The sequence below is a fragment of the Dromiciops gliroides genome, chromosome 1 (assembly GCF_019393635.1).
Source record: "Dromiciops gliroides isolate mDroGli1 chromosome 1, mDroGli1.pri, whole genome shotgun sequence".
Taxonomy (NCBI): Eukaryota; Metazoa; Chordata; class Mammalia; order Microbiotheria; family Microbiotheriidae; genus Dromiciops; species Dromiciops gliroides.
The window spans coordinates 503,841,302-503,868,603 of NC_057861.1; the positions used below are offsets into that span (position 1 = coordinate 503,841,302).

A 27,302-nucleotide genomic window follows, 5' to 3' on the forward strand; every position below is an offset into this window, starting at 1 on the left:
TTACATGAAGCTGTTTATCAGCCTGCAGCAGTGAGTATCAGCTAGGTGGATAAAGCACTGAACGTGAAATCAGAGAGGCCTGAGTTCAAATCCAGTCTCAGCTATTTACTAGCTGGGTAACCCTGGGTAAGTCACCAAACTTCTGTCTCAGTTGCTTCATCTGTAAAATGGGGACAATAATAACATCTCACTCCCAGGGTTGTTGTGAGGACAATGTGATATAATATTTATAACGTCTATATAAATATTAACCATTATTATTAGTGCCCCCCAAATTACCTTATATGTATTTTAAATATATTTTTATCTGTATACAGTTATCCCTTCCACATTGAAGGGGTTAGGGACATAACACCCCTTCTATCTGGAAAATCTGTATAAAATTTTTGACCCTCTATTCATACCAGAGAAGAAGTTGGAATTATGGTTTTAAAAGATAAAATATGGGGGTAACTATGTGGCACAATGGATAAAGCACCAGCTATGTGACCCTGGGCAAATCACTTAACCCTCACTGACCCACAAAAAAAAATATGGTGATATTATACAATACTATACATATATTTTATTCATTTCTGAAGTTCTAAACTTCTGTGTCTTCTGTGGCTTCCTCAAAACTCCCCCCCCCGCCCCAAAAATTTCAATTTAATTTCCTATGCTGACCCATGATATACCAAAACTGTGATGGGGAAAGTCAAGATGTGGAAAGGATAACTGTATATTGTCTTCCCCCATAGAATTTGAGATTCTTTTTTTTTTTTTTTTGGTGGGGCAATGAGGGTTAAGTGACTTGCCCAGGGTCACACAGCTAGTAAGTGTCAAGTGTCTGAGGTCAAATTTGAACTCAGGTCCTTCTGAATCCAGGGCCAGTGCTTTATCCACTGCGCCACCTAGCTGCCCCTGATTTTGAGATTCTTGAGGGCAGGAACTGTCTCGGTTTTTTGTCTTTGTATAGCCAGCACGTGTCACAGGGTCTGAGACACAGTTGGTGCTTAATATGTAAATACTTGTTGATTGGGCACAAAGTAGATACTACATAACACTCACACTTATCTAGAACTTTAAGGCTTACAAAATGCCTTCCTTAAAACAACCTCATGAGGTATTATTATTTTCTTCATTTTACATATAAGGAAACTGGGGCTAATGGATTTAATTGACTTGTCCACATTCATACAGCTAGTAGGCGTCAAAGAGAAGGAGTATTTGAATCCAGGTATCCTGCTTCCAAGTTTGGGGCTCTTTCAATTGCAACATCACTTCCATTGTTGACTTTTATGTATGCTGTGCTTTGGAGGAAAGGTTGAGGTTACCAACCCGTCATTAGGGCATATGGAAATGGATTGACTCAAAGCTATCTACAGACATCATCTTTATCTGACATCTTAATAATTCACATTTAGGGCATGCTCTAAAGTTTGCAAGGCGCTTTCTATACCATCTCACAGATAGCCTGTGAGGTAGGTTATTATTTTTATTGTTTTATAGTGTTTCTGTTGTTGTTGTTGTTGTATTTATTTTTCCCAGGAGGAAACTACATTTCAGAAAGGTTTAGTGACTTGCCCACCACCACTTAGATTTGAAGGGATTGAGGTAGTATTCAAACCCAAGTCGATTCTGACTACAAGTCCAATGCGACCTGCCTTTCTAAGGTGGTTACTTGAGGCTAGGGAGACTGTTTACTACTGGAGTGTGTGACCAGGGTCAATCTGTGACTATGGGAGAGTATGAAGCTATAGGGAATATAAAGCTAAGCTAATCAAGGATGGAACTGGTGACTTTGATGTCATTAACATCATGCTATAACTGCTTAGGCTAACCATATTCCATCTGAACTAGAGATTTTCTCCAAGAAGAGCCTTAAGCAGTCATTGTCTGAACCAAAGATTCATGTCAAAGGCATTTCCCCAGGTTCCACCTGCTTCCCCTCCCACCATGTCTATCTGTCCATTGATGTCTTCAGCAATGGGGCTGGAGGGGTGAGCTGGGGAAGGATGACTTGGGATGCTATGAAAGCAAACTTCTTCCTCCCACTGGCATCATGAAGGGTGAGGGGCAGGAGAAACCAGCTGAGGAACAACCATCTCAGTTTGGAATTCTACTTGAGGGTTTAGGCTGTGGAGAGGCCTGGCAATGGGTAGGTTGAGCTTTTAGGAAAACTTAAATTTTACCCACAGAAAGAAGAGAAGGAAGCATTTCATTCCTCCCAAGGTTGGAGGGTGAGGTGGAGGAAGAGGATGGTGGAAAACCAGATCTGGGGAAAAGACAATGTGGTATAATAGAAAGCACTAGAGTAAGAATCAGGAAACGTGGATTCTGTTCCCCTGCCTGCCACAAATTGGCTGAATGACCTTGGACAAGTCACTGTCCCTCTTTGCTCCTCAGTTTCCTTACCTGTAAAATGAAGAGGCTGGACTACATGATCTCCAAGTTCTCTGTCAGCTGTAGCAGTCTGTGGTTCTATGACTGAGTTAAGATTTTGTCTATGACTGGGGTTGGGGTTCAGTTTGTGACCCTGTGTGGTAAAGAAGAGACAAACTAGAGGAAATGGGTCGATCTGGTAAGAGCAGAGTCCTGGAGTGCAGAATAACCTAATCTCCCAAATACAAATATAGAAACATCCTGGATAATCATGGTACCAATATCAAAAGTGGGAGAACCAAGCCAGAGTCCTCACTGTCCCTGTGGAAGCTTTCAGCTCTTCCTTGTGTATCTGCTAACTCCACTGTCACCCTCATTGCCTCCCACTTCTCCCCAAATTCAAATCCCAATCACCTTTCAAATAATCATCTTGGGTCCTATCTTGTCCATGAAGTACCACCCCAGTGCTTCGGGAGCTCCTTTAATACCCATAATGCACTTATCACACACTGCCTCCTTAGGTATCTGGAGACCCAGTCTTTCTCCCCAGTGTCTCCCAAAGAGCTGGGCACACAAATAAGTAGTTGTTGATTAACTAATTGAACAAAGTTGGCCATCCAACAGTGCACCAGGGTCTGGAACTAAAGTGAGAAAGAGCTTCATTTAACTGAGAAAAACATAATCATCCTTAGGTACACATTTAGAAAAACTGCCCCGTTGTTCAGTCATGTCCAACTCTCCATAACCCCAATTTGGAGTTTTCTTGGCAAAAATACTGCAGTATTTGCCATTTCCTTCAACTCATTTTACAGATGAGGAACTGAAGCAAAGGGGGTGAAGTGACTTGGCCAGGGTCACACAGCTAGTAAGTGTCTGAGACCACATTTGAACTCAGAAAAATTAGTCTTCCTGATTCCCGGCCCAGTGCTCTATCTACTACATCACTTAGCTGCCCTCTGATGCTCTTGAATAGACAAGGGAAAAGAGATCCTGACTGGGATGCCCTCCTTTTAAACACAGTAGTACCATTTGATTTCTACTTAAAACTGTTGGAAAGGTAGGCCAAACTGAGGCACAATCAGTGAAGTATAGGGAGCTTAAGTGGCCTTGCTCAGGTCACCCAGTAAACCTGTTTGACAGTTTGGATTGGATGCTCCCATGTCCTTGTGAAAAGAATATCATATGGCTGGAAGGTACCTTAGAGATGATTTAGTGTGACCTCTTCAATTTACAGATAAGCATACGTGGGCCCCAAATGGGGAAATGATTTTCCCAAGGTCCCCCAGCAAACTAGCGGGCAAGAACGGAAATCTAGATATCTCCGTGCCTATTCCAGTACTTTCTCTTGTACCTCACTACCTCTGCCTTCTTTCTCCTGGGCCCCTCATATCCTAGGGGTTTCGGGATTGGAAGGTCCCTACAGATTATTTTAAGTGGTGGTGGCAATTTATCAAATATTTTGACTTGGTCGCTATTTCTCAGGAAAGAGGTCCCAGAGTGACTCGAGTGGAACCAGGGGTCGGGAATGTAAAATGTTATAATGCCACGAAGATACACAGATGATGATCTGCTCTCCTTCCTCTTGGGCTGTAAACAGTTCTGGTCAGCCCAGAACAGAAATAATGGTCGATCCACAGAAGGCTAATAGGAAAAGAGTGGTAGAGTTGGCCAGAGACTGGGAGCCAAGAACCAATGAGGCTGGGGGAGGAGATGGGAGGGGGATGGGGAGAGAAAAGGTGGAAGAAGGAAGAATGATTAGCCAGAGCAGAGCCACTATTGTGGTGAGAAAGAGGAGTGGGGGCGCCGGAGGCGCGCTGCTAGGAGATAAATAGAAAAGCTCACTCTCCAGGGTTCTTATCCTTAGCCCTGGTCCACAAACAAGGGCCGGGTTTGGAGAGCGCAGAAACTACAGGGGTTGGGAGGAAAAGGCGGAGAAGGCGTACTAATTGGGTAGCTTATGCCCTCCTTCCACCCCCGACAGACAGACAGACAGACAGACAGACACACACACACACACACACGATTTGTAATTAACCTGGGGAATTTACAGACACAGGATGTGCCCTAGACAAATGGGGAAAGGCCAAAAAAAAAAAAAAAGCAGGAGATTAGATATTGGTGGGAATAATTATAAGGGTGTCTGTCATCTGGAGGGAGGAAGGAGGGAGGGAGGAAAGGATGGAAAGAGTCAGGAGGGAGGGAGAGAGAGAGACAGAATATGAGAGAGAGAGAGAGAGAGAGAGAGAGAGAGAGAGAGAGAGAGAGAGAGAGAGAGAGAGAGAGTGAGCGCTGTGATGCGATATGTTTCATCTTCCCCTCAGCTGTACCGTAGTAGGTAGCGGGATAGATGTTTAGAAGGGCTGGGGGCCTGAAGTATGCGCCGGGGGGGGGGGCGGGGGTTGGGGGGAGCACCGTCTCAGTGGCGCCTGGTGGGAGGGTCGAGTCCGAGATAGGACCAGCCACCGCGAGGCTGGGAACACCAGCCGGAGGGCGCTATCTTCAGCATCTCTCAAGGTGAAAGCTCTTTGAAGCTTGAGAGCTTGGGGACCCCTCGGGTTCCCCCGAGGCTCCCTTTAAAAAGTGGGGAAGTGCTACGTTATCACCCTCCCCGGTCCCCCAATACCCAGAAGCCACCGTTTGCTGTCGGATCTGATTTGCCAGGCACCGTCCAAGCTAAATCCCCAAAGATACACAAACCTTGGAGTCCGGAATGCTGTATTTTTCCTGTCAGTCAGTGCTTCGGACACAGCTGGCTAAGCAGAACCGAGAAAGCTGCAGGTGTGTTATTCTCTCTCTCTCTCTCTCTCTCTCTCTCTCTCTCTCTCTCTCTCTCTCTCTCTCTCTCTCTCTCCCTCCCTCCTCTGCCCTTCCTACCCAACCCCGCCCCCGGCCCTCTGGCTCCTGCGAGCAATCTTCGGATCAATCTTCCGATGCCTTCACTGCTTTCAGAAATGGATAGCAGCAGTGCCCCCCCCTTTTAGGCAGGCTCCCTTTAACAGACCGCCTTTAGGACCTAGGTGTTAGGGTCTAAGAGAGATGTGCATATATGCCGTAATATGTGTGTCATTTAAAGAAAGGGGGAAGGGGAGAAGATCACAACAAGCATCTAGCATATTCCTCCCCTCCCTTGCGTCCCATTTTTCCTTTCTAGGATTAAGCCTCCCACCCACCTTCTACCACCACCCCCCCCATACCAAAAAATGTCTGCAGCTTTCTTTTGACCCCTCACGCTAGTATTTTTGCGCTCAGTGCGCCGCTTCTGCTGATTGCTATTCCTGGCAGAGACCGAACACACACACACACACACACACACACACACACACACACACACACACACTGCACAGATCACACCGACAAGCTTGTTATCTCCTCGGGGGATTTTTTTTTTTTAAGAAAAAAATACATTAAAAATAAAACCCACAACACCACCGGTCTCCTCAGCTTCTCTGAGCTTTCTACCTTATGACCTGATGTCTCTATAGTGAGATCAAACTCATCTCTCTCTCTCTCTCTCTCTCTCTCTCTCTCTCTCTCTCTCTCTCTCTCTCTCTCTCTCTCTCTCTCTCTCTCTCTCTCTCCCTCTCCCTCCCTCCCTCCCTCTCTTCCTCCCTCCCTCCTTCCACACACGCACAGACCCTCCCCCTTCTCCTCCCCCTTTTCCACCCCCCATCCCTCTCACCCCTTCCCTAGCTCCACCACTCTCCTGTCTGGTGTGTATGTAAGCTGCCTGCAGCCAAACCCCAACATCACTGCTACCCCTGGCATTAAAATGTTCAGGCTGGATGCTATAGGGCCGTTTCTAATTACCTTATATCCCCCAGTGGCCCATGAGTAATGGCTACTGAAGGAGCTGGCAACGGTTGCTGAGAAGGAAGAGCGGAGAGAGGGCGAGAGAAGGAGAGAGAGTGTATGAGAGGAGGAGGAGGAGGAGGAGGAGGAGGAGGAGGAGAGAGAGAGAGAGAGAGAGAGAGAGAGAGAGAGAGAGAGAGAGAGAGAGAGAGAGAGAGAGAGAGAGAGAGAGAGAGAGAGAGAATATTGTGCCATTTCTCCCATCTTTTTCTCAAGGATCTAATCTGGCAGCTGTGTTCTGGAAGAGGAGAAGGGAAGAGAAGAGAGAGGAGAAAACACAGACCTACCGCCGGAGATCAAGGAAGAACAGAACAGGTATCGTTACAAGCATTATCTTTGTGTCGTTTGTTTCCTCTCAATTCATGGAACTCGGTGGGTTTACGATTGTCTCGTTCTCATTCTCTTGCTGTAACTTGCAGCCCTCTTGTCTGGTAGATTTCAGTCTCCAGACGCTGGCTTATTTGGGGGAGGGGTGGCAGGAGTTGTGTATTTTCCTCTCTTCGGTGTTTTGGGTTTTCATAAAGCAGCTGGGTGATTGCTGGCTTCCCCTGTATGAAGAGGAATTCTAGGGGATTTTCTTTTGCTTGAGGGTGTCTGGTTGCTTTTTACCCCCCCCCCTTCCTCCCCCTTCCTCCCCCTCCCCCCTTCAGTTTGTTTAAAAAAAATGTCTTGGGAGCCTCTATCACACTGGACTGAATGAGTGAGGCTGACTGAAGGGGCAGGGCTGAGACTTTGGAAGAGGAGGTTTGTGATTGTGTTGGGGTCGTGGGAAGAGGTAAGAAGTATGTGGTCGCTGGGGAACCCAAAGCTGGGGAGGGGGGGGGAGAATCACGGTAGTTTTGTAGAAGTTGAAAATTCAGCCCAACTAGTGGCTGCACTGGACCCTGGAGCTCCCAGGGAAGGAATGTCAGACGAGCACTGTGGGTCCTTGTTCTTATCGCCAACCGGGGCGCTGCTATCGTGGGCGGCCGATCTGTTGTCGACCCCTTGTCCGTTCTCTCCTACCCCCGCCTCCAGCCAATGTTGCCCTGAGCTATAATTGCCCCTCTCAGATTGGCACTTCTCAAACTTGCGGTGGAGCTGTGATTCTACCTACCCTAATGCCCCAGCTGCAGACGCCACTGGATCTCGCTTCTGATATTTCCTCTGAGGCTACAGGGCACCACTCTAACCACCTCCTTTCAACCATTTGAGGTCGTGCCCGCTCTCCGCTTGTCTTCCTCCCTCCCCCAAGCTGTATCTGAATCTGGACTCTCGCTAGAGAGCAGGGCTTTAAACATTTCTCAAACCCTGGCTCCCCCCCCCCCCCAACCCCAACCCCACCCCCCGCCGCCACACCACCACCTTCTTTCATCTTGGTGAATCCTGCAAACCCGGGCCCCCAAGGACCAATGCCCCCCCCCCCCCCGCCCCAGCTCTCAAACATAAGCGCGCGTCTGCGCGCGCGCACACACGCACACAACACAGCTCTGCTCAAAGACTGAAGTGACAATGAAATCCCCAAGCTCTTATGGTCACAATTTTTTCCTGGCTCCGAATCAAAACCAGAACCTGGGTGTCAGTCGGCCAATCCAGAGTCATCAATGCGTGTTTGTGTGTTTTTAGAACGTGGAAATGAATGAAATAATTGGAAACATCTAAATCGTTTGCAGTATGAAGGAGTTTGGGAAGGGGAGGGTGTGTGTTTGTGTACAGGCAGTTAGATAGTACAATAATGCATAACAGCACAGGAAAAGCCACGGTGACCCGAGGGAGCGGGGCGGGGGGGTGGTGTCAGACAGTTCAAGAGGGTTTCCTTCTCCTCACGGAGGGGCAGGGGTTTAGGGAAAAGAGGAGAAGACAACTACGGCCTGAAGGGGCACTGGGGACTCAGGCTGTCGTCCCTGGAACTGGAGCTGGAGGGAGGAGGGAGAGAGTGCGCCCCAGAGCTAAGGCGCAAGGAACTTCCCTGGCTGACTATCACCATCGCCTAGAATTGGCCAATCCAGATAGAAAGCAACCTGATAAAAAGGCTGCGAGCCTGGAACGCAAACGCAGGCTGAAGGGGGTGGCCCAGGGAACCCGAACTCCCGTAAGCAAGACACGCAGTATGCTTGGTCGCAGATCCGGGGTGGGGGTGGTGGGGACGAAGGGAGGAGGTCTGAAGCTTGGAGCTGCTCAGCCTCGCTTGACTGCGGCCTGCCCTCCGCCCGCAGTTGGTGGAGGGGGTGAGGGGCGGGGGCGAGGAAGGCTGGGAGAGAGCTGGAGGCGAGTGCAGGAACCAGGGGGGCGGAGAGTCGATTTAAATTGGGCTTAATAGATTCCCAGGGCAGCTCTTTCCGATGAAAGTCAAAATGGGAGGCAGAGCTAGGCTCGGCCGAGGGAGCGGCGGCGTTGCATTCAAGACGCTATGCGTTCCACTTTTTCTCCCACCTACGGCCCCGGCCCCAGCTCGGCTGGAGCCCTCCCCTGACAGACTCCCCTTCCCTCCCTGAAGCTGGGGGTGGCGGCGGCGCTGGTGGAGAATAACCCGAAGCCAGAGCCCCAGGCAGTTCCCGGGCTTCAGACGGAGGCCGAGTTCGCCGCGTGATGCGAGTGCCTAAGCGACCCACGCGCAATCACCAGGGGTCGCTTTTTCGGTGCGCGAGGCTTTTGTGATTCAGGAGCTGTGCTAGGTTTGGATGTCGCCGCTCCCTTTCCCGCCTCGCCCGCCCCCATCGGGCAGCACACAGGTTTCAAGAGATGATCTGGTCCTGAATGGCCGGGATGGCGCTTCCTTCCGCGTGTGTGTGTGTGTGTGTGTGTGTGTGTGTGTGTGTGTGTGTGTGTGTGTGTGTGTGTGTGTGTGTGTGTGTGTGTTTTGCAGGGAGGGAGGGAGAGGAACGGTTCCAACAGGAAGGATGAAAGCTTAGCCAAAAAAGCTCTTCCCCTGTAGTCTCCAGAAGAGCCAAGGCGCTGGCATATATTGGAATCTTCTCTCTCCATCTCTCTCTCTCTCTCTCTCTCTCTCTCTCTCTCTCTCTCTCTCTCTCTCACACACACACACACACACACACACACACACACACACCAGGAGGCTAATTGGCCCCCAAAGCCTGAGTCTGACCTGACTGGCCCCGCACACTGACATATGCACCTCCCCAGAATGTTGGAGAGGGAGTAGGAGAAAATCATTGTGTCTCTTTGCCTTATCCTACGTCCGCCCCCCCCCCCGCCCAACACACACACACACAGAGCCTGTCAGGTAAAAAATCAAATGAAAATGAGCGTCATGGATAGCCTCAAAAAGTCACCAAAAAGCCTAGTTTCCCCAGCATTCCCCTGGCTTCCCCCACAAACTTTAGTCCCTGGGGTAATCTGGAAGGCTCTCCTGGCGCTGCCTCGAAGGCTGACAAACACCCATTGACTGGCTCACTCCCGGGCACTCTCCCACACAGTTACAAGGTTTTAGAGCCAGGGCTGAAGCGGGTGGGAGGTATGGCTCGGGGAGGGGGGAAAGAAGGATTAAAAGGTGGTGACTTCACAGTTTCTCCAATTAGACCCAGGGTGGGAAGACCTTCCCCCCCCCTTTTTTATTAACTGTAATTAGAAGGTGGCTATTTTGATTTGCTCTGCAAGGTATATTTGAGTATTCTGCAGACTCTGTGAGGAGACTCCTTTGCTTAGGGACTGCATTCTTCTGAAAGATTTCGCTCCTCTAATAAGCTCCCTCCTCCCACCCTGCCACCTGGACTGTGACCATGGCTCACCATCCCTTCTTAATTCATTCTCCCTCCTGCATCCCTACTTCAGTCTTGGAAATTGTTGGTTGAGGAAAGGGTCAGCTCTGTTAGGAGCACCACCCCAGGGACAAACTCTTAACGTTTAGACTGGGACTTATGTCCACGACTAGAGTGATGTGCTGATGGTTGTTCAACCATGCGCTGCCCCCCCCCCACACACACACACCAGCTTGTATCCAGCTCCCTTGGTCCACTGAAATCACTCATTCTTATCCTTATCTCTGAATGGGCAAGAGACAAAGAGGATGACCATGTTGCAGGTGGGGAAACTGAGGCTCAGGGAAGCGACTTGTCCCAAAGACACTGAGTGAGCTATTGTCTCCTGGGCCTGCAGCCCAGTCCTTCTGGCTCCCAGCCTTGGGCTCTTTCCAGAACAGAACCATCCTTTCTTTCCCTTAAGATTAGGAACATTGATCCCAAAGGACTCTGTCTTCCCATTCACCAACTTCTCCTCCTCATCCCAGAACTGTCTTTCCACTCAAAGAGAGAACATATGTGTAAAAGGTGTATCCATGTATGTACTTTTGTGTATGCTAGCATGCATAGAGAATTAATTGTGTGTTGGATCATGTGGGATCATGTATGGATGTGGGTGTGTATATGTGGCTGTCTTGGTATATGCTTATATGGGTATGCCTGTTTCTGTGTCCACATCTATATGTATATATGTAGTAATCCTGTAGACACATAGTGCTTTCACAGACATTTCAGTTGATCCTCACAATACCCATTCCCCAAGGAAAGGAAGTAATTTTTAACCCCATTTTATAAGAAATTGAGGTGAAGAGACATTCCCAAGTTCATCCACCTAGAAGTTACCTAGTCAGAACTAGAATCCAGGTCTTCTGACTGCCAGTTCATGGCTCTTGTCAGAATACTATGAGAGAGAGACAGACAGACAGACAGACAGAGACTGAGAGAGAGAGACAGAGAGGGACAGAGAGAGAGAGAGAGGCAGAGACAGAGACAGAGACAGAGAGACAGAGAGTGCGTGCGCAGATGCACTGGCCAGATTTCAGCTGCCTCTGGGATCTTTCTCCCTCTCACTCTCTCTGAGAACCCAGGCCAGGCCACAGGCCTAGAGAATTGCAAGAGAAGAGTGAAGAAAGGGGTGGGGACAGCAGTCCAGAGGGCTGTGGAGGGAGCTTCGGTTGCAGAAGGAATGGTATGTTGCAGCAATTCCTCCGAAATTCCTCTCACCCCAGCTTGAGAACTGGGAAGGATTTCAGGCCAAATGATAGTCCTGGGCACCCGTCCAACACCCATCCCACTCCTTCCTCCTGCAAACTGCAGAGGGTCTAGAGTCTCGTTGCAACCTTTTCCCTATGCCAGGAAGAGGGGGAGAATATCTTCCCATTTCTCAAAGGAGAAAACTGAGAGACTGGGAGGTGGTGTGAGAGTCTGCCTAACAAGGAGAGAAGGTGGTAGATCCTGGAGGGTCATGACCAGTGAGGTAGGTCTAAGGGTCTGGGTCTTTGCTTATTGTGCTCCTGTGGGAGATCTCAACTTGGGAGCTGGCCCTCACTGGGGGATGTTGGAACCAAAACAGTTGAGCCTACTGAGTGGGGAATGGGATACAGTGGTTAGAGCAAGCGACTTGAGACCAGAAGGGGATCGATGGCTGTACTTCAGCTGCAAGGATTCATGTCACCTCTTAGTTTACCCATTCATAACCTGGAGAGAGGCATCCATCTAAATGAGCCATCTGGGACCAGCACTGGCTTCTTACCTTTCTCCACTGAGTCTGGAGATCTCCATTCCAGGGACTCAGTGAGAATGAGAGGGTGAGACCAAAGTGGTTAATCTTCCTAAGTGATGTGGGGAGCAGAGGGGTGGTGGAGGAGCAGAGACTCAAAAGGAAAGAAGGGAAAGGAGGAGTAGAGGAAGGAAGAGAGCTATAAAGGAGAGAAAGAGAAAGGGAAAATGAAGAGAGAGAAGAAAGGGAAAGGGAAAGAAGAGAGGGGCGAAAGAGAGGAAGAGAGACAGATGACAGACAGGGAGGAAAAGGGAGGGAGGGAGGGAGAGAGAGAGAGAGAGAGAGAGACAGATGACAGACAGGGAGGAAAAGGGGAAAGAAGAGAGTGGGGGAAAGAGAGGAAGACAGACAGAGAGGGAGGGAAAGGGAGGAGGAGGAGAGAGAGAGAAGGAGAAATAAGAGTAAGAGAGTGGGGGAAAGAGAGAGGAAGAGAGACAGACGACAGACAGAGGGAGGGAAAAGGGGAAGGGGGGGTAGAAAAAGGAAGCCCTCCTCTGGAACAAGCCAAGCTCTCTTATCACTGAAACCTGACCCTTCCTCCTCACTCCCTCATGCCCAAAGCAATCATTAGAACAGGAGGCAGTTGGGTGTATCTTGTGGCCCGGCTCTGGCAGGCTGGCCCTTTTACAGTAGCAGTGGCCAAAGGCCGCACCATGGAAGAAAACAAGTGAGAAGCAGCAGAAGGGATGAGAGAGCAAGAGAGAGCTTGCAGGGAGCGATCAATAGCTGGAGTAACTGCCCAAGGGGCCGCTGCTACACGGACTTCTCCGAGGCGCAGGCTGGGCTTGGGGGAGGGGAAAAGGAGCCTCCTGATTCTCATGCACCGAGGCCCTTGCCGTATTCCCTGTGGGCCAGGTATTAATGTCAGCGCCCTCTGTTCCCAGTTCTCCAGGGGAGGGGGGAGCAGCAGGCCAGCTTCAAGGGAGGTGGAAGGACGCTTATTGTCTCCACTTACCATGAGAGGATAGGAACATTCTATTCCTTCCCTTCCAGCCCATCCCTTTTGCCTGTGTTTTTGCGCGCGCGCGCGCGCGCGTGTGTGTGTGTGTGTGTGTGTGTGTGTGTGTGTGTGTGTGTGTGTCTCTCTCTCTCTCTCTCTCTCTCTCTCTCTCTCTCTCGTGTCTGTGGCTATCTTTGTATGGATAATGTGCCTGTGCATGTATCCATTTACATTTGCAGTTCTGTCCCTCTGTATGTGTGTATGTGTGTTGTGTGTGTTATTGTATGTGCATGCATGTGTATTGTGTGTGTTGCAGGTATGTGTGTGTGCATGTATGTGTATTGTAAACCTTCATTTATATAAGCATGTACCTATCTTTGGATGTTAGTCTGTGTCTCTGTGTGTAATTGTGAGTGGGTCTCTATATGTTAGTCTTCGTTTGGGTCTGTGTTGATGTCAGTGTGTGTGAGACTGTGTGTGTATATCTGCAAGTACACCACAAAACAACTGTGTTTTCATCCATTTATCTTTGTGTGTACATGTGTATACATGTAAATACCTGTCTCTATGTTAGTCTGAGTCTGGATCTATATATTTGTGTGTATGTGAGATTGTGTGTGTGCATACATGGATGTGTGTGAGTACCCAAGGAAAAAGGGAAAGATCAAAGATCTGCTCTGTGTGTGTGTGGTTTTCAAGGCTGAAGATATATGGTTGGAATCAGGGAGTCCTTGGTGGGGCCAGGGAAGGGAAAAGAGGGGAGGCAAAGGGAAATCTTAAGAGAACATCTTCTCTTTTGTCTCCAAGGAGATCAGCCTGTGAAATGATCCACATGTTAATTAAAAATTATTATATCTTGATTGAGCCATTCCTGTGCACATCCCACTTGTGAAGAGGAGAGGGAGAGAGAGAGGGAAAGAGAAAGGGAGGGAAAGAGAGGGAGGGAAGGAGATAAAGCCACAGAGAGAAAGGGAGAGAAGAAAGGGGGTGAGGGGGGAAAGAAAAAGGGAGAGACTGGGAGAGACAGAGAGAAGAGGAAGAGAAAGAGGAGACTGAACAAGAAGAGAGGAAAGAGACACAAAGACAGAGGAGAGTGGGATGGGGGAGAGAGAGACAGAGAAAATGTTAGGTTTGGAGGGACTTTAAGCATTATTTAATCAACCTACACCCCCACCCCCACCTCCATTTCACAGAAGAGGAAAATGAGGTAAATAGTGGGTCAGTGACTTGTCCAGGGTCATATATCAAGTTAATGGCAGATCCAGGACTCAGATTTCCAGTCCAAGGCTCATCCCATCTTTCAAATGAAGGGATTTTCCAGGGAAAGCCCTGAGATTCCTTCGTTAACTACTTGCCAACCTGGGCCAGCAGCTTTCTAGATGGTGGGCAAAGTCCTTTTTGGTAGCTTCAACATATCTAAAATAGAACTTGCGTTCCCCCCACCCCAGCCCACTCCTTTTTCAAACTTCCCTATTTCTGTCAAAGGCACTACAATCTTTCCCGTGTTCTAGCTTCTCTACCACAGAGTCATCCTCGACTCCCCATTCTCACCCACCCTCCGTAGCCAGTCAGTTGCCAACTCTTGTCAATTCTAGCTCCACAATGTTCTCACATGGATCCCTCTTCTTCACTCACACATCCACCCCACCAGTTCAGGCCCTCATCACCTCTCAGACTATTGCAAGCTTCTTCTCTTAACTTTCCAGTCTTTCCTCCATACAGCTGCCCAGGTAGTTTTCCTAAAGTCCAATTCTTACCATAGCATTCGCTTACATAGTAAACTCCAGCGTCTCCCCATTTCTTCTAAGATTAAATATAAACTGGGGCAGCTAGGTGGTACAGTGGATAGAGCACCGGCCCTGGAGTCAAACCCGGCCTTAGACACTTGACATGTACACCTGTGTGACCCTGGGCAAGTCACTTAACCCCAATTACCTCACCCCCCAAAACAAAACAAAACAAAAAAAGATTAAATATAAACTCTTCTATTTGGATTTTCTGATAAAGCCCTTCACAACCTGGCCCCAACCTACTTCTCCAGTCTCCCCTTTTCACATCCTGTAGTCCAGCCAAACTGGACTCTTAACTATTCTTCACACACGGTTATCTCCCATCTCCAAGCCTTTGCCCTGATTGCTCCCATGCTTGGAATGCTGTCCCTCCCCCTCTTAGAAGCCCTCATTTCCTTAAAAACTCAGCTGAAGTACTATCTTTTGTGGGAGGCCTTTCCTGATTATCCCCAGCTGCTTGTCCCTTCCCCACCAAGTTAACATATTAATTGTACGCATCTTTAGGAAATACTTACATAATGGGGTGCTCGGTGGCACCTGCTGCTCTCCTCCCATGGAGGTATTGTATAGATTCTGGTACACACCAAGGGGCATGTACTCTGGTCACTTTCTCTAGGACATATGCTCTGGCCCCTTTCCAAATGGACTGCTATGACTCTGCATGACATATTCAGAACTGTGCCATGTGGATTTTGTTGGGACACTTTAATGCAAGACCTTGGTGGATGTACTTGAAAGGACAAGCTTTGAGCTTCCCTGTGCCCCCCAGAGAACTAGTTGGAATTGCCAAAAGCAAACCAGTTGATTTGTCAAGGACAGAAAATTAAGTGTGAGGAGAGTGTAATGGAGATAGTCAGGTAAACCTCCTGATCTCCTGGACTGGGCTTCCGCCCATGGAGCGGGGCATAGGCTTTCATCATTTTATGTATAACATGTGTTCTGGCTTCTTGCCGAGATGACACAGTGACTCCTGATTGGTCACCAGTGATTGTGCTGCCTCAAAAATGATTGGCCATAGAGTGAGGAGGAGCTGCCCACTTGGTGGGCTATGAGGGGAAGTGAGGAGAAATAACCTGACCTGGGTCTCTTCTTGGACTTATAGTTGGGGGTGGAGGTGGAAAGGACTTCTTTCTTCCTCCCTACCTCCAGCAGCAATGGTGTCTACAAGGGGACAACCTGCCCCTTACAGCCTGTAATTTCATCAAGTACTTGGCAGTGACAACATGTGCTTGCCTAGGTGAGCCCGAGTCCTTGGCCACCTTCTACTTTCTCCTTTTTTCCCTGAGCACAGGCCAATGACCAGAGATCCTGGGAAATGGATGTTTCCTGTCTTTACAGTAACCTTGTGAGTTCAAGAGGGCAAGAGTTTCTGAGTCAGGTGCTGGCTCTCCACCAGGAGGTGATTCCTGAAACAGCACCAGTTCTCAAAGGAGAAGCACCATCACCAGGAAGATGCTAATGCTGCAAGCATTAAGAAACCCAACCCATGCCCTGACTGGCCAGATCTGGACCCTGTGAGTGGTTCAAACTGGGCAGGTCTGAAATGAATGGGAAAAGCCTAAATATCTGGTCAGGACTCCCATGAAGTTGTCCTTCCTCCCAAGAAAGTGTAATGAGTATGTTTTTCTATGTTTGTCAAGGTGTATCTTTTGAGTTCTATTCTGTATTAAACATTTTCAGTGGTAAAGGAAATAAAGGTAAACTTCTAACATATTTGATACCTATTTTGTACATTGAGTACTGTTTCTAAAAGGAACCACTTTGGGGGAAGACATGAGTTAAGTTTTGATTTAAAGATTTCCCCTCTGAGTTCTACTCCAGGATAGGAGCAACTAGCCAGAAAGAAAAATTAAGCAAAGACTAACTCACTTCCACCCCACAAGGATGAACCCTGTCTGAATAAGTCCAGAGCTAGAACCTGTTGGTGAGGGATTGAGAGTGGCCCAGGCCTCTGGTAAAGTCTTGGAGATTTATCTGGGATTTTCATTTTTAGATGTCCTAGTATTATATGGATCCTTGAGAGAAAATGACTGTAGCACCCACTTTGGGCTACCCTTCCACCTGGCACTTGAAGGCTGGGTCCTTCAGAGAACTTTTAAAACTCTATCTCATGGGCAGCTAGGTGGCACAGTGGATAGAGCATCAGCCCTGGAGTCAGGGGGACCTGAGTTCAAATCCAGCCTCAGACACTTAACACTTACTAGCTGTGTGACCCTAGGCAAGTCACTTAACCCCAATTGCCTTACCAAAAAAAACCAACCAAACAAAAAAATCCTCTATCTCATGAGCCCTCATTGATATCTCTACCTTTCCTCTAGTAATCCAGAGGACACAATTGGGTTGAGACAAAAGCTCTTGTTGAAATTGCATAGTAAGGGGCAGCTAGGTGGCAAAGTGGATAAAGCACGGGGCCTGGATTCAGGAGGACCTGAGTTCAAATCCTATCTCAGACACTTGACACTCACTAGCTGTGTGAACCTGGGCAAGTCACTTAACCCTCATTACCCTACCCCCACCCCTCAAAAAAACTATACAGAAGAATTTATTTGGGAACTCACCACACAATCACTCCAAAAAACCTCCAAATAAAGAAATAGCATAGTAAGAATAGTAGCAATACAAAATATGTCTCCTACAACTGCAGGGGGACTTTCCTACAAATACACATGATATTGGTAGAAAAAGTAAAGACATAAATTTTATAAGTTGAGAGGCCACACATGTAGCAACTCATGTGACCAAGGCATATGCAAAAAGAAGCAATTCTCACATCTGATGCAACAGAGCTGACATCCTTACATTCCTCCTTCTGACCTTAACCTCAAAGTCCACACTGGATGCTGCCTCTCTGTTGGCTGTAGTCACCACGGCCTCTATCTTCTGATTTCAAAGAAATCTTGGCCTAGATAATGTAATGTCTTTTCCCCAGAAAGACAGAAACCCTTCCCTAGAATTAGCTGGCATCTTAATTCTGTGGCCTACCATCTCCCTAGCAGCATCCTCATTCCAGGCACTGGACTCTTGCCTTCTCTCAAGAACTTGTTCATCCTGACTTCAGCTGGACTCCAGCTTGCACTCTGTCTGGGTGTAGTGTCCATCCACATACTTCTGCTACAAAATGCCATTGCTCGGGGGCGGCTAGGTGGTGCAGCGGATAAAGCACCGGCCCTGGATTCAGGAGTACCTGAGTTCAAATCCGGCCTCAGACACTTATTAGCTGTGTGACCCTGGGCAAGTCACTTAACCCCCGTTGCCCTTAAAAAAAAATGCCATTGCTCTTAGTGGGGGCGGGAAGGAGGAGGAAGAGATGGAGGAGGAGAAAGAAATCCCTTCTCCTCCCTTGCTACATTCTTCAAGAGGCACAAAGGAAAAGGTGAAGAATGTTGAGTTCTTCCATAGCTTTCTTCTCCACTCCCAGAGCTAACTGTTTTCTCTCCATTGCTGGATTCTTCTGTTAAACTCTCCCCAGAGGAAAGTTCATTGTCTCTGCCAAGCCTCACCTAGTTTCCTGGCTAATTCATATGTAAATGAGCCAATCCGTGTCCAAATGGGCACACCCTTTATGAGGGACAAATGGGCCAGAGTCTGAAAGCGACCTATCCTTTCATCTCATTGTCTGTTACCTGCCCCATATAAATTCAGTCACTCAGAGTCTGACCGGCGTGACTTTACCCTAGTTCTCTCTGTTACCTAGCCCTTATATCCGGCAATTTTGTCAAGTGGACTAAAGGGACTCAATTAATCAGGAATCTCTGATCAACCCCCTGCTACACTAGTATTTAGTATTTTTCTTTTGTTTTCAGACTGTAATTAGAGTTTTATGATGTGTTCCCTTTACAAATCAGGCCAGTTGCTTTGAGATCGTTTTTGCATGGTTGAATACTTAAGCGGTCAGTAGCCAACAAGCATTTATTAAGCACTGACTGTGGCCCAGGCACTGTCCTAAGTGCTAGAGATAGAGATAAAAAGAAAGGCAAAAGATTGTTCTTGCTCTTAAAGAGCTCACAGTACAACGTGTGTGTGTGTGTGGGGGGGGACAACATGCAAACGACAGTATAAAATGGAGGTCATCAACAGAGGCAAGGCATTAACGGGGATAGAGAAAGATTTCTCATAGAAGGTGGGATTTTATCTAAGACTTGGAGGAATCCAGGAGACAGAGATGAGGAAAGAGACAATTTTGAGCATGGGAGGGGCAGCTAGGTGGCGCAGTGGATAGAGCACTGACCCTGGATTCAGAAGGATCTGAGTTCAAATCCCAGCCTCATACACTTGACACTTACTAGCTGTGTGACCATGGGCAAGTCACTTAACCTCAATTGCCTCATTTCACCCCCCCCCCCCCCGCCAAAAAAAAGAACAGCAAAGAGGTCCATATCACTGGATTCTAGAGTGAGCATGAGTAAGAAGATAAGAAAGTTGGGGGCAGCTAGTTGGTGCAGTGGATAGAGCAAAAGAAATAAAGGAAGGAAATAAGAAAGTTAATAGAGGGGCCAGGCCATAAAGGACTTTGAATACCAAATACCAATAGATTTTAAATTTTGATCCTGGAAGTGAGAAGGAGCCACTGTAACTCATTAAATAGAGGATGGGTAGGAAGTAATATGGTTAGACTCACATTTTAGGAAGATCGATTTCATGGCTTATTGAGAATGGGACTGGAATGGGGAAAGGCTTGTGGCTGGGAGATCAACCCAGCAGGCTATTGCAGTAATTTAGGCATGAAATGATATAACAATAGTCCATGAGGATGGTGACAGTGTCAGAGGAGAGGAAAGAACATATACTAGAGGAGTTACCAAGATAAAATCAACAGGGCTTGGCAAGAGATTGGATGAGGAAGGGAAAGGAAGAGTGAAGAATTGAGAATGACACCTAAGTTGTGAGAGCCAGTGTGACTGTGGGGTTGATAATACCCTTGACAGTAATGGGAAAGTTATGAAGAGAGGAAAATTTTGGGGGAAAGACGAGTTCAGTTTGGACATGTTGGGTTTAAAATGTCTACAGACCATCCAGTTGAAGGTACATAATAATAGGTAATAGAAGATCTGAGACTTTAGGTCAGAAGAGAGGTTAGGACTAAATAAGTAGATTTAAGAATCATTTGCAAAGAGATGATCACTGAATCCATGGGAGTAGATAACAGCACCAATTTTGAGAGAGAAGGGGACCCAGGGTTGAGCCTTGGGAGACCCTATGGTTAGTGAGTGTGACCTGGATAAATATCCAACAAAGGAGACTGAGGAGTGGGCATACAGGTGGGAGGACCAGAATACTGTAATATCATAGAAACCTAGAGAGAAGATAGTATCAAGGAGGAGAGGGTGATAGTGTCAAAGGCTGCAAAATGGTCAAGAAGGATAAGCACTGGGGAAAGGACCTTAGATTTGGCCATTAAGAGGTCATTGGTAACTTTGAAAGTTATTGAAGTTGAATGATGAGGTTGGAAGCCAGACAGAAGAGAATTAAGAAGAGTGAGAGGAAAGAAGTGGAGGCACTGATTATAGACAGCCTTTTTCAGAGGTTAGCTACCAAAGGGAGGAGAGATAGGAGATGGTAGCTAGCAGGGATGGTTGGATCAAGTGAGGGGTTTTTGTTGCTTGTCCTTTGTTCTACAGGAGAACCAATGACATCAGGAAGGTGATGTCTTGACTTGCAAATGAAATGGATTTAAGTGAGGAAGGGCTGTGTAAAGTCACCAACCTTACTCTTTCCTCTGGAGCTGAGTCCAGTGGCATGACATAAATCAGGACGACTGGAGGTGGCCCCAGATGCAGTGGGAGACCTTGGCCCTTTTTAAGCTAAAGTCTCTCCCGGGTCTCAGTTTGTCTGAGGTAACAACCATTCAGTGATCATGGCTAGTTAAGAAATAAGGCAAAGAATGGTCTCTTTGTCCTAGTCCAAAAAAAATCAATCTGAGAAAGGAAGACCCTCAGGATTTGGGGCCGAAACAGAAATAATTGCTATTTACACTCATTCTGAGTCATGGTAGCCCAAACAATGACCAAGTAAGGCTTGGGACTATTGTTGGCCAATCGGTGAGAACCAGAGTGATTTGGGTTTGAGGGTTTTTTAGGGAGACATAGGTGTGTTGTAGGCAGTAGGGAAGTAACTGGTAGACAAGAAAAGGATTAATGAGAGGATGGGGATGATAGAAGGAGCAGTCAGCTAGAGAAGACATGATGGAATGAAGTCACTAGCACAAATAGAGGAGATTGCCTTAGGTAAGGAAGAAAGGCCACTTTTTCATGAGACAGGTGAAGGAGAAGCTAGTTGTAAAATACATATGAGCGGTGGGTGATGAGGAGAGAGCAGAGAGAGCTGTAGGTGAATGGCCTCATTTTTTTTTTTCAGTAATATATGAGTCAAGGTTCCCAGTTGAGGGGGTTGGGGTAGAGGAAGCTATGGGAATGTTTAAGGAGAGATGAAAAGATTTGGAAGAACAACTTGATAAATGGAATAATGAGTCAGTTAGGGATGTATAAACAGATTACCATGCCACAGTGAGGGTGGGGTTGAGATTATGTAACATAAACTCCTAGTGGATCCAATCAGTATGGTTTCATGATTTTCCCCTACTTTGCATGTGAGCAAAATCAGTGGATGGTGGGAGTAATTGAAAGTTGAGTCTGGGCAGGGCAAGATCAGTGATAACATAAGGAGGCAAGTGGTATTGGAGAAAAGAGGACAGTGTAGAGTTGAACTGGTTCACCAAGGGATTACAATGGGAAGGGGGAAAAGGAAAGGGTAGCCAGTGCATGGGTAATGGCCAGGGAAAGAACTAAAGGGTTAAGGCATTGAAGTTCACAGCGAGGATGAAGAACAGGATTTGGAGGTGCAAAGCAGAGGGAGAAGCGGAATGGCAAGAACTGGTATAGGGCATATTACTGTGACCATTATGAGTATGGAAGTTGATATAAGGGGTCTGGCTCTTACATGCTTGGAATTCTGGTGCCTAGCAATGAACCTAGAGCCACACAGAGGACTTGTAGTTAAAGAAGTGCCTCTTGACTGCAGAGATAAGGTTATTGACAGTCCCCTGTGGGACATGATGCACATTCTTTATTTTTTTTTTTAACTTTTGATCAGATCTAGAATGTTCTCTCTATTGTGGTGTGAATTCATACAACTTCTCTGAGATCCTTACTGATGGTAGATTCATAGCATAAAGTTTGCCTAAGGGCTTAAAAACCTCTATCAGTTTCAAGTCATCCCCTTAATACTCTTTAGGTAGCCCCACTCATTTTGGCGGCCATTCTGAGTTTCCTTGATTTATTTTTTTAAGCTAGTCTACTTGTTCAAGTATGGAGTGAGTTTGGACTTCCATTTTAAATGCTTTATGTGTTGCAAGACTCCATTGGAAAAAGAAATTTTTTTTCCTGACCTCCATTTTTAATATCCCATGGTTTTATAGAGATCCATTTGAGAAAGTATTAGATGGTCTTTGTGCCAAAAGGACCCTTGGAAAAATTTTCACTCAGGATAGTTTGATTTATCACCTGAAAGTGAGGGAGTAATGTCCCATCAACCTCAGGTGCCCAATTCCTGTTGGAAAAGCCTCACTTTGTGATCAGGATGCTCATTTGCCATCAGACCTTCCCTGTAAGAGAAGAATGTAGTTTTCTCTTTGTTTTATATCAATTTCTTTTCTTTCTTTCTTTTTTTTTCCGTTCCAATTTTCTTTGGGTTGACCCAAACCTTTACATGCACCAGGATAGGCAATAACTTATAAAAATTCTGAAAAAATGTGATGTATTTGTTAAATTTGTGTAATCTGATATTTTGGGGTTAGTATAATCTCCCAGCTCACCAGATATGGTAGGCCTGGACCTTCCCAAAATGCTATTAATTCTCCAATTTCCATAAAACTGTACCACATGTATTGCGTTGAGTCTCTAGGGAAAGGTCCTGAGAGGAACATTGGAAAGGACAATACATGATAAGCCTCCCCAAAGTACTAGAGAGTCATAAACAATTGGAAATATGGATAAATGTGCCCAAAGCACACAGATTTATTTGTGAGGGATGGCAATACTTAACTTGTAGGAGAGGGGTGTTTTTTCTGGGGTGAAAGGATTCCAGATTGAGTCCTGAGTATGATCGATTAAATTATAGAGTAGAAGGGGAAGTTAATAGAGACAGTGAGATGTAGATGTAAGATTTACCACTTTCAGACTTCGAGTGGCTCATTTGCACCTTTGTAATAAAATGGTGACCATTAGATGAAGGCAACTTCAATTGGCTGAAAGGACCAGCCACACCCCTTGTAACACGGATGAAAAGCAAACTGGCCTCGCTCTGAAAAAGCTGAGAAGAGATCTAGCTTTGGAAGAAGAACTCAGTTCTTGAGAACTTAATCTTCACCTTTTCTCTTGCATCTCTTGGAGAGTGCAGTAATGGGGAGGGAGAAGTTCTCTTCTTTCTTCCTTCCTCCCATTGGCAGAGTTGTCTTACAGTAGTTTATGGCAGCATCCAGTGAAGCAAGGTACAGAAGTAAAAGAGGAGAGAAGAGAAGAGAAAGATGGGAGAAAAGAGAAGGAGAAGGATGGGAGAGAAGGAAGAGAAGAGAAGAGAGGAGAGGAGAGGAGAGGAGATGAAACAACACTATCCACAACCTTGCTATTTCCCATCCCTTCATAGCTTTGGTTTGTTGTTCCAGATGAGATCAGTGGTGCCAAATTGCCTTTCTGAGAGTCCTGGGAGCCATGACACTGCCCACACAACTCTGAGTGTTTCTAGTGTCTTTCTCAAGGGGGTAGGACTGGAGAAGAAAGTATCTTCTCCTTAAAGAACATAGGTTTTGGTGGTAAGATTTTGACCACCCACTCTAGATCAGAAAAAAAAAAAACCTTCACTTGAACCGAACTAATCATTTCAGAGGTGGAGAGGGAGATTATTTAGACTACATCAGGCTTTCTTGGCCTAGGCCAAGCCGGCTGTGCAGCTAACATGTTGTTGCTGCTGCTACAGAAGCCTCCTCCTTCTTGAGCATGCCCAGCCTATGGCCTCGCAGATGTCTCGTCATTCATTTAGTCAGTTACTGAGCACCTGCTATATGCCCAGCCCTGTGCCAGGAGCCACAGAAAGCAGAAAAGGATTAGAAGGAAAGGTCCTTGCCCTAGAAGAAGTTTGGTGTTTCCTATTTACGTAGGGTAGGGTACCTCACATAGGTCTTGTCTTTCATTCGGGTAAAAAAGTATTCTAGGCATCACCCTGGGAAAGTCAGAGAGCGTGTTGAACCTTTTGTATTAGATGAGCAAACTAACAGGCAAGGGAGTTAAAATCACATGAAGACCTTGGTTCAAGAACAAATGAGACTAGAAGTCACAGGCCTTAGGCTTTGTCTTTTTTTTTTCAGGGCAATGAGGGTTAAGTGACTTGCTCAGGGTCACACAGCTAGTAAGTGTCAAGTGTCTGAAGCTGGATTTGAACCCAGGTCCTCCTGAATCCAGGGTCAGTGCTTTATTCACTGCTGTGCCACCTAGCTGCCCCTGGGCTTTGTCTTTAGCATAAAACCACTGAGCTCCAGAGCCTCAAGGGGAAGAGCCACCATTTCTTGGGCCTTCTGTATTTCAGTTGGGTTGAGTGAGCAGGAAGTAGGGTTGGGACTGAGAAAAGATGGCAAGAAATATAGGATTCTACGTGATTTGGTAACATGCTCAGATATGCCTTTATATGAGCTTAAAGAATGTGAGATCTCTCTCCATCTTTCTCCCTCAGTCTCTCTAATACACATAAATACCCAACAAACACACACAAATCACATGCATGCGTGTATATATGCCTTATGCATTGAGTGAACAAAATACATATATATATATATATATATATATACACAAATATATCATCTCAGATACCTATGCAAGAAGACACTTATGTGTTGCCCAGACAAATTCACACATATGCAAATATAGCTAAACTTGAGACCTAATTGTGTTTATTACTAACTAGATAATGTCAGCACTATCCAGGATACACACATAGCTAAGGGCAGAATCATTACAGAGAAAGGATCTTTCCTGAGCTTCACATTAAACCTCCCCCCCTCCCCAAATCAAATGAGATAATACTGAGCCCAGTACCTGGCACATAGTAGGCACTATATTTGGTTAGCTATCATTATTGTCATTATCCCAGGCTGAATTATTAGACTATGAGAGCTGAAAGGGGTCTTAGTATATCCAACCCCTCATTTCACAAAAGAGGAAACAGAAACACAGAGATGAAGGGAAATATTCAAAGTCAGACAGTAAATTATTAAGAAAACTGAGATTAGAACTTGGTCCCCTTACCTCTCTGTCCATGCATCTTTCCAGTATCCCATACTACCTCATGAACTTGCACCTCAGGTTGGGCATTGGCCCAACATAAAGTCAATTAATCTTGACCCTAACCAGTCTGGACATTATGTGTGGCTGTGCTTCTTCTATTAAGAGATGAAACTTCAAGCTAGCACTATGGCTGTATGTGGCTGTGGCCCTCAAGACTGACATGTGAACAACTGAAGAACCCCATTCTCTGATTCTATGCCATAGCCTTGGTATACACTGCTGGTCTCTGTTTATGATTCTGTCCCTTGGACACATGGAAAATAAGAGAGGCTTTCCTTCTCCTATGCAAAGCATTCTTAACTCTCACCTCTAAAAGGTTCCAGTTAAAATGCAAATATGTTGTCTTGAAAGAACATACTAATGACATCATTAGCATCTGATAACACTTTACTGGATGAATGTAATCAATCACTAGGTTTCTACTGACCACTTGCTTATGTGCCCAAGCTCCAGTCTAGGCACTGTAGCAGATAGAGCAGTAGGATATGCTAGATTATCAGAACTTGCACTAGATCTTAGAGAATGGATAGGAGTTGATTGGTGAAGGGAGATCATTCCTGGTGGAGGATGAGCAAAAGTGTCTAGGTGACAACAAGCACCACATATTATTTGTATTATATAATACAACAATGTAATATTATATATATAGATACAGTGTAATTATTATATAACACATTGCTGACAATCAAAAATTATAATTGTTTATTGGCCTCCTATGTTATAGTAAGGGACATACTAGCTCTGGGCTTCTGGGGGCAGGGATCTTGCCCATATTATAACTGCAAAAGAAACCCACAACAGTTAATGTGGAAAAGACCTGAGGTTTTAGCTGAACACGAGGCTCGGTGAGTCAGCAATATGTCATGACAGGCCCAAAGGCTAACCTGATTATAGGCTGCATTAATTAATGTCTAGTGTCCAGACAAGGGAGAGCGGGAAAGGTCTAGGGCAGGGGTGCTGCGTGAAGAAGGCAAACCCAGAGAAGGACTTTAGGCATCTGAATCAGGGATTACCACAAGAGAGGAGGAGCTAGACAAGAAAGATGGAGAGACACTTCACCACTTTGTCCTGGAATGGCCCTGCATCCTTGTGACATGATTTGGGTCAAGACATAGGTCCGGATCATGGGGACCCGAGGGATGTAAATGCTGCTTGAAACCTTGGTCTGTTGACATGAATCTCTTCACAGCAGAATCTCCTTCACAGGAGCCAGTGAGATTTTACAAGCACGAGAATGGGAGTGAGGAGGCCTGAGCTCTAGTCTCAGCTCTGACCCTCATTTACTGTGACTCCAGACAAGTCCCTTCACCAATCTAGTCGTCCTCTATAATCCCCAATGTCCCTTCCAGCTCTAAAATCTTTTCTATTGTGAATGAGTCAATCAATCAATCAATCCATAAATATTTATTAAGCATCTACTATGTGCCAGGCACTGTGCTAAGTGCTGGGGATACAAAAAGAGGCAAAAGACAATCCCTGCCCTCAAGGAGCTTACACTCTAATGGACTGCAATCTAATTACAATCTAATACCAATAGATGGTACAATAAAGAAATGACCCGATATTTCTATGCCCTCTTTCCTCCAAAAGTCTTTATGCAAAGAATCATAGAGTTGGAAAGAACCTGAAAGATCATCTGGCCACACTCCTTTCCCACACATCATCTCATCATACGTGTCCACCTAGTTTTCCTCAAGGCTAAGACATGGAGAGGTGACCTGATGGCTCTTATGGGTTAGTTTGGATGGTTTGGGGTTTTTCATCTGGTTTGGTTTTTTTTTTTTAAAGGAAAAGGGAAAAACATTAAGGTTCAGAGGCAGGATGGTGCTTGATGCTTATGGCAGATGTTAAAGAGAAGATCCTGACTGAAGCAGCAGGACTAAATATTGGGAAGAACAGAGAGCTCCACCAGTGTAAACAGGGAAGCACGAGATTAGGAAGGGCCTTGAAAACCAGAGGAATTTTTAGATGCCCTCCATGTATACTGAAATGTATATCCATCCTCTTATCAAATGTATTTTGATGCTCTTCTCTTTTGTTATAACAGTCACTTCCCGATAAGTCCCCACACCCTCCTGTACACCTCTCTTGCAACCATTAAGTATAGTCAAGCAAAACAAATCAATATGTTGTCTGTGTCTGAAAACACACCTATAGCTGAACCACTCTCTACAGAGAGGCAAAAGTGATAGTTCACTAGCAGTGTTCTGAAGTCATGATTGGTCACTGCATCAATCAGAATGCTAAAAGTCTTTCAAGGGTATTTTCCTTTACATTATTGTGGTCATAGTAAAGATTGTTTTCCTGGTTTTGCTTGCTTTGCTCTGCATCAGTTCAGTGATTCTGGAATGTAAAATCCTTGAAAGTAGAAGTGGTTTCATTCTTTGTATTGGTCTCACAAACACCTATATGGTGAATGGCATGTAGTAGGTGCCGAATGAATGCTTGTCAGTTGATTCCCAAATGTTTATGATTTTTTTTCATGTTCACAGTTCTTATAGGGAAATCATATTT

General features: G+C 46.2%; 1 protein-coding gene and 1 long non-coding RNA gene across 9 annotated transcripts in view; one reads left to right on the forward strand and one right to left on the reverse strand.

The window, feature by feature from the left end:
- LOC122740512 overlaps positions 1-5,149 on the reverse strand; it is a 36,746-nt gene extending 31,597 nt beyond the window's left edge. Inside the window, exon 1 of the long non-coding RNA XR_006354750.1 lies at positions 5,059-5,149. This is a non-coding gene — a long non-coding RNA (uncharacterized LOC122740512). The remainder of the gene's footprint in view (positions 1-5,058) is intronic.
- RAI1 (retinoic acid induced 1) overlaps positions 1-27,302 on the forward strand; it is a 322,326-nt gene that overhangs the window by 132,683 nt on the left and 162,341 nt on the right. For 4 of the 8 annotated variants that reach the window (XM_043982698.1, XM_043982719.1, XM_043982672.1 and 1 more), the window contains exon 2: positions 6,427-6,525. The gene's annotated coding sequence lies outside the window, so the exon portion shown is untranslated. Of the gene's footprint in view, positions 1-4,913; positions 5,140-6,022; positions 6,269-6,337; positions 6,526-27,302 lie in introns of those variants that run through there. The other 4 variants (XM_043982689.1, XM_043982742.1, XM_043982709.1 and 1 more) reach the window with 3 other exon arrangements.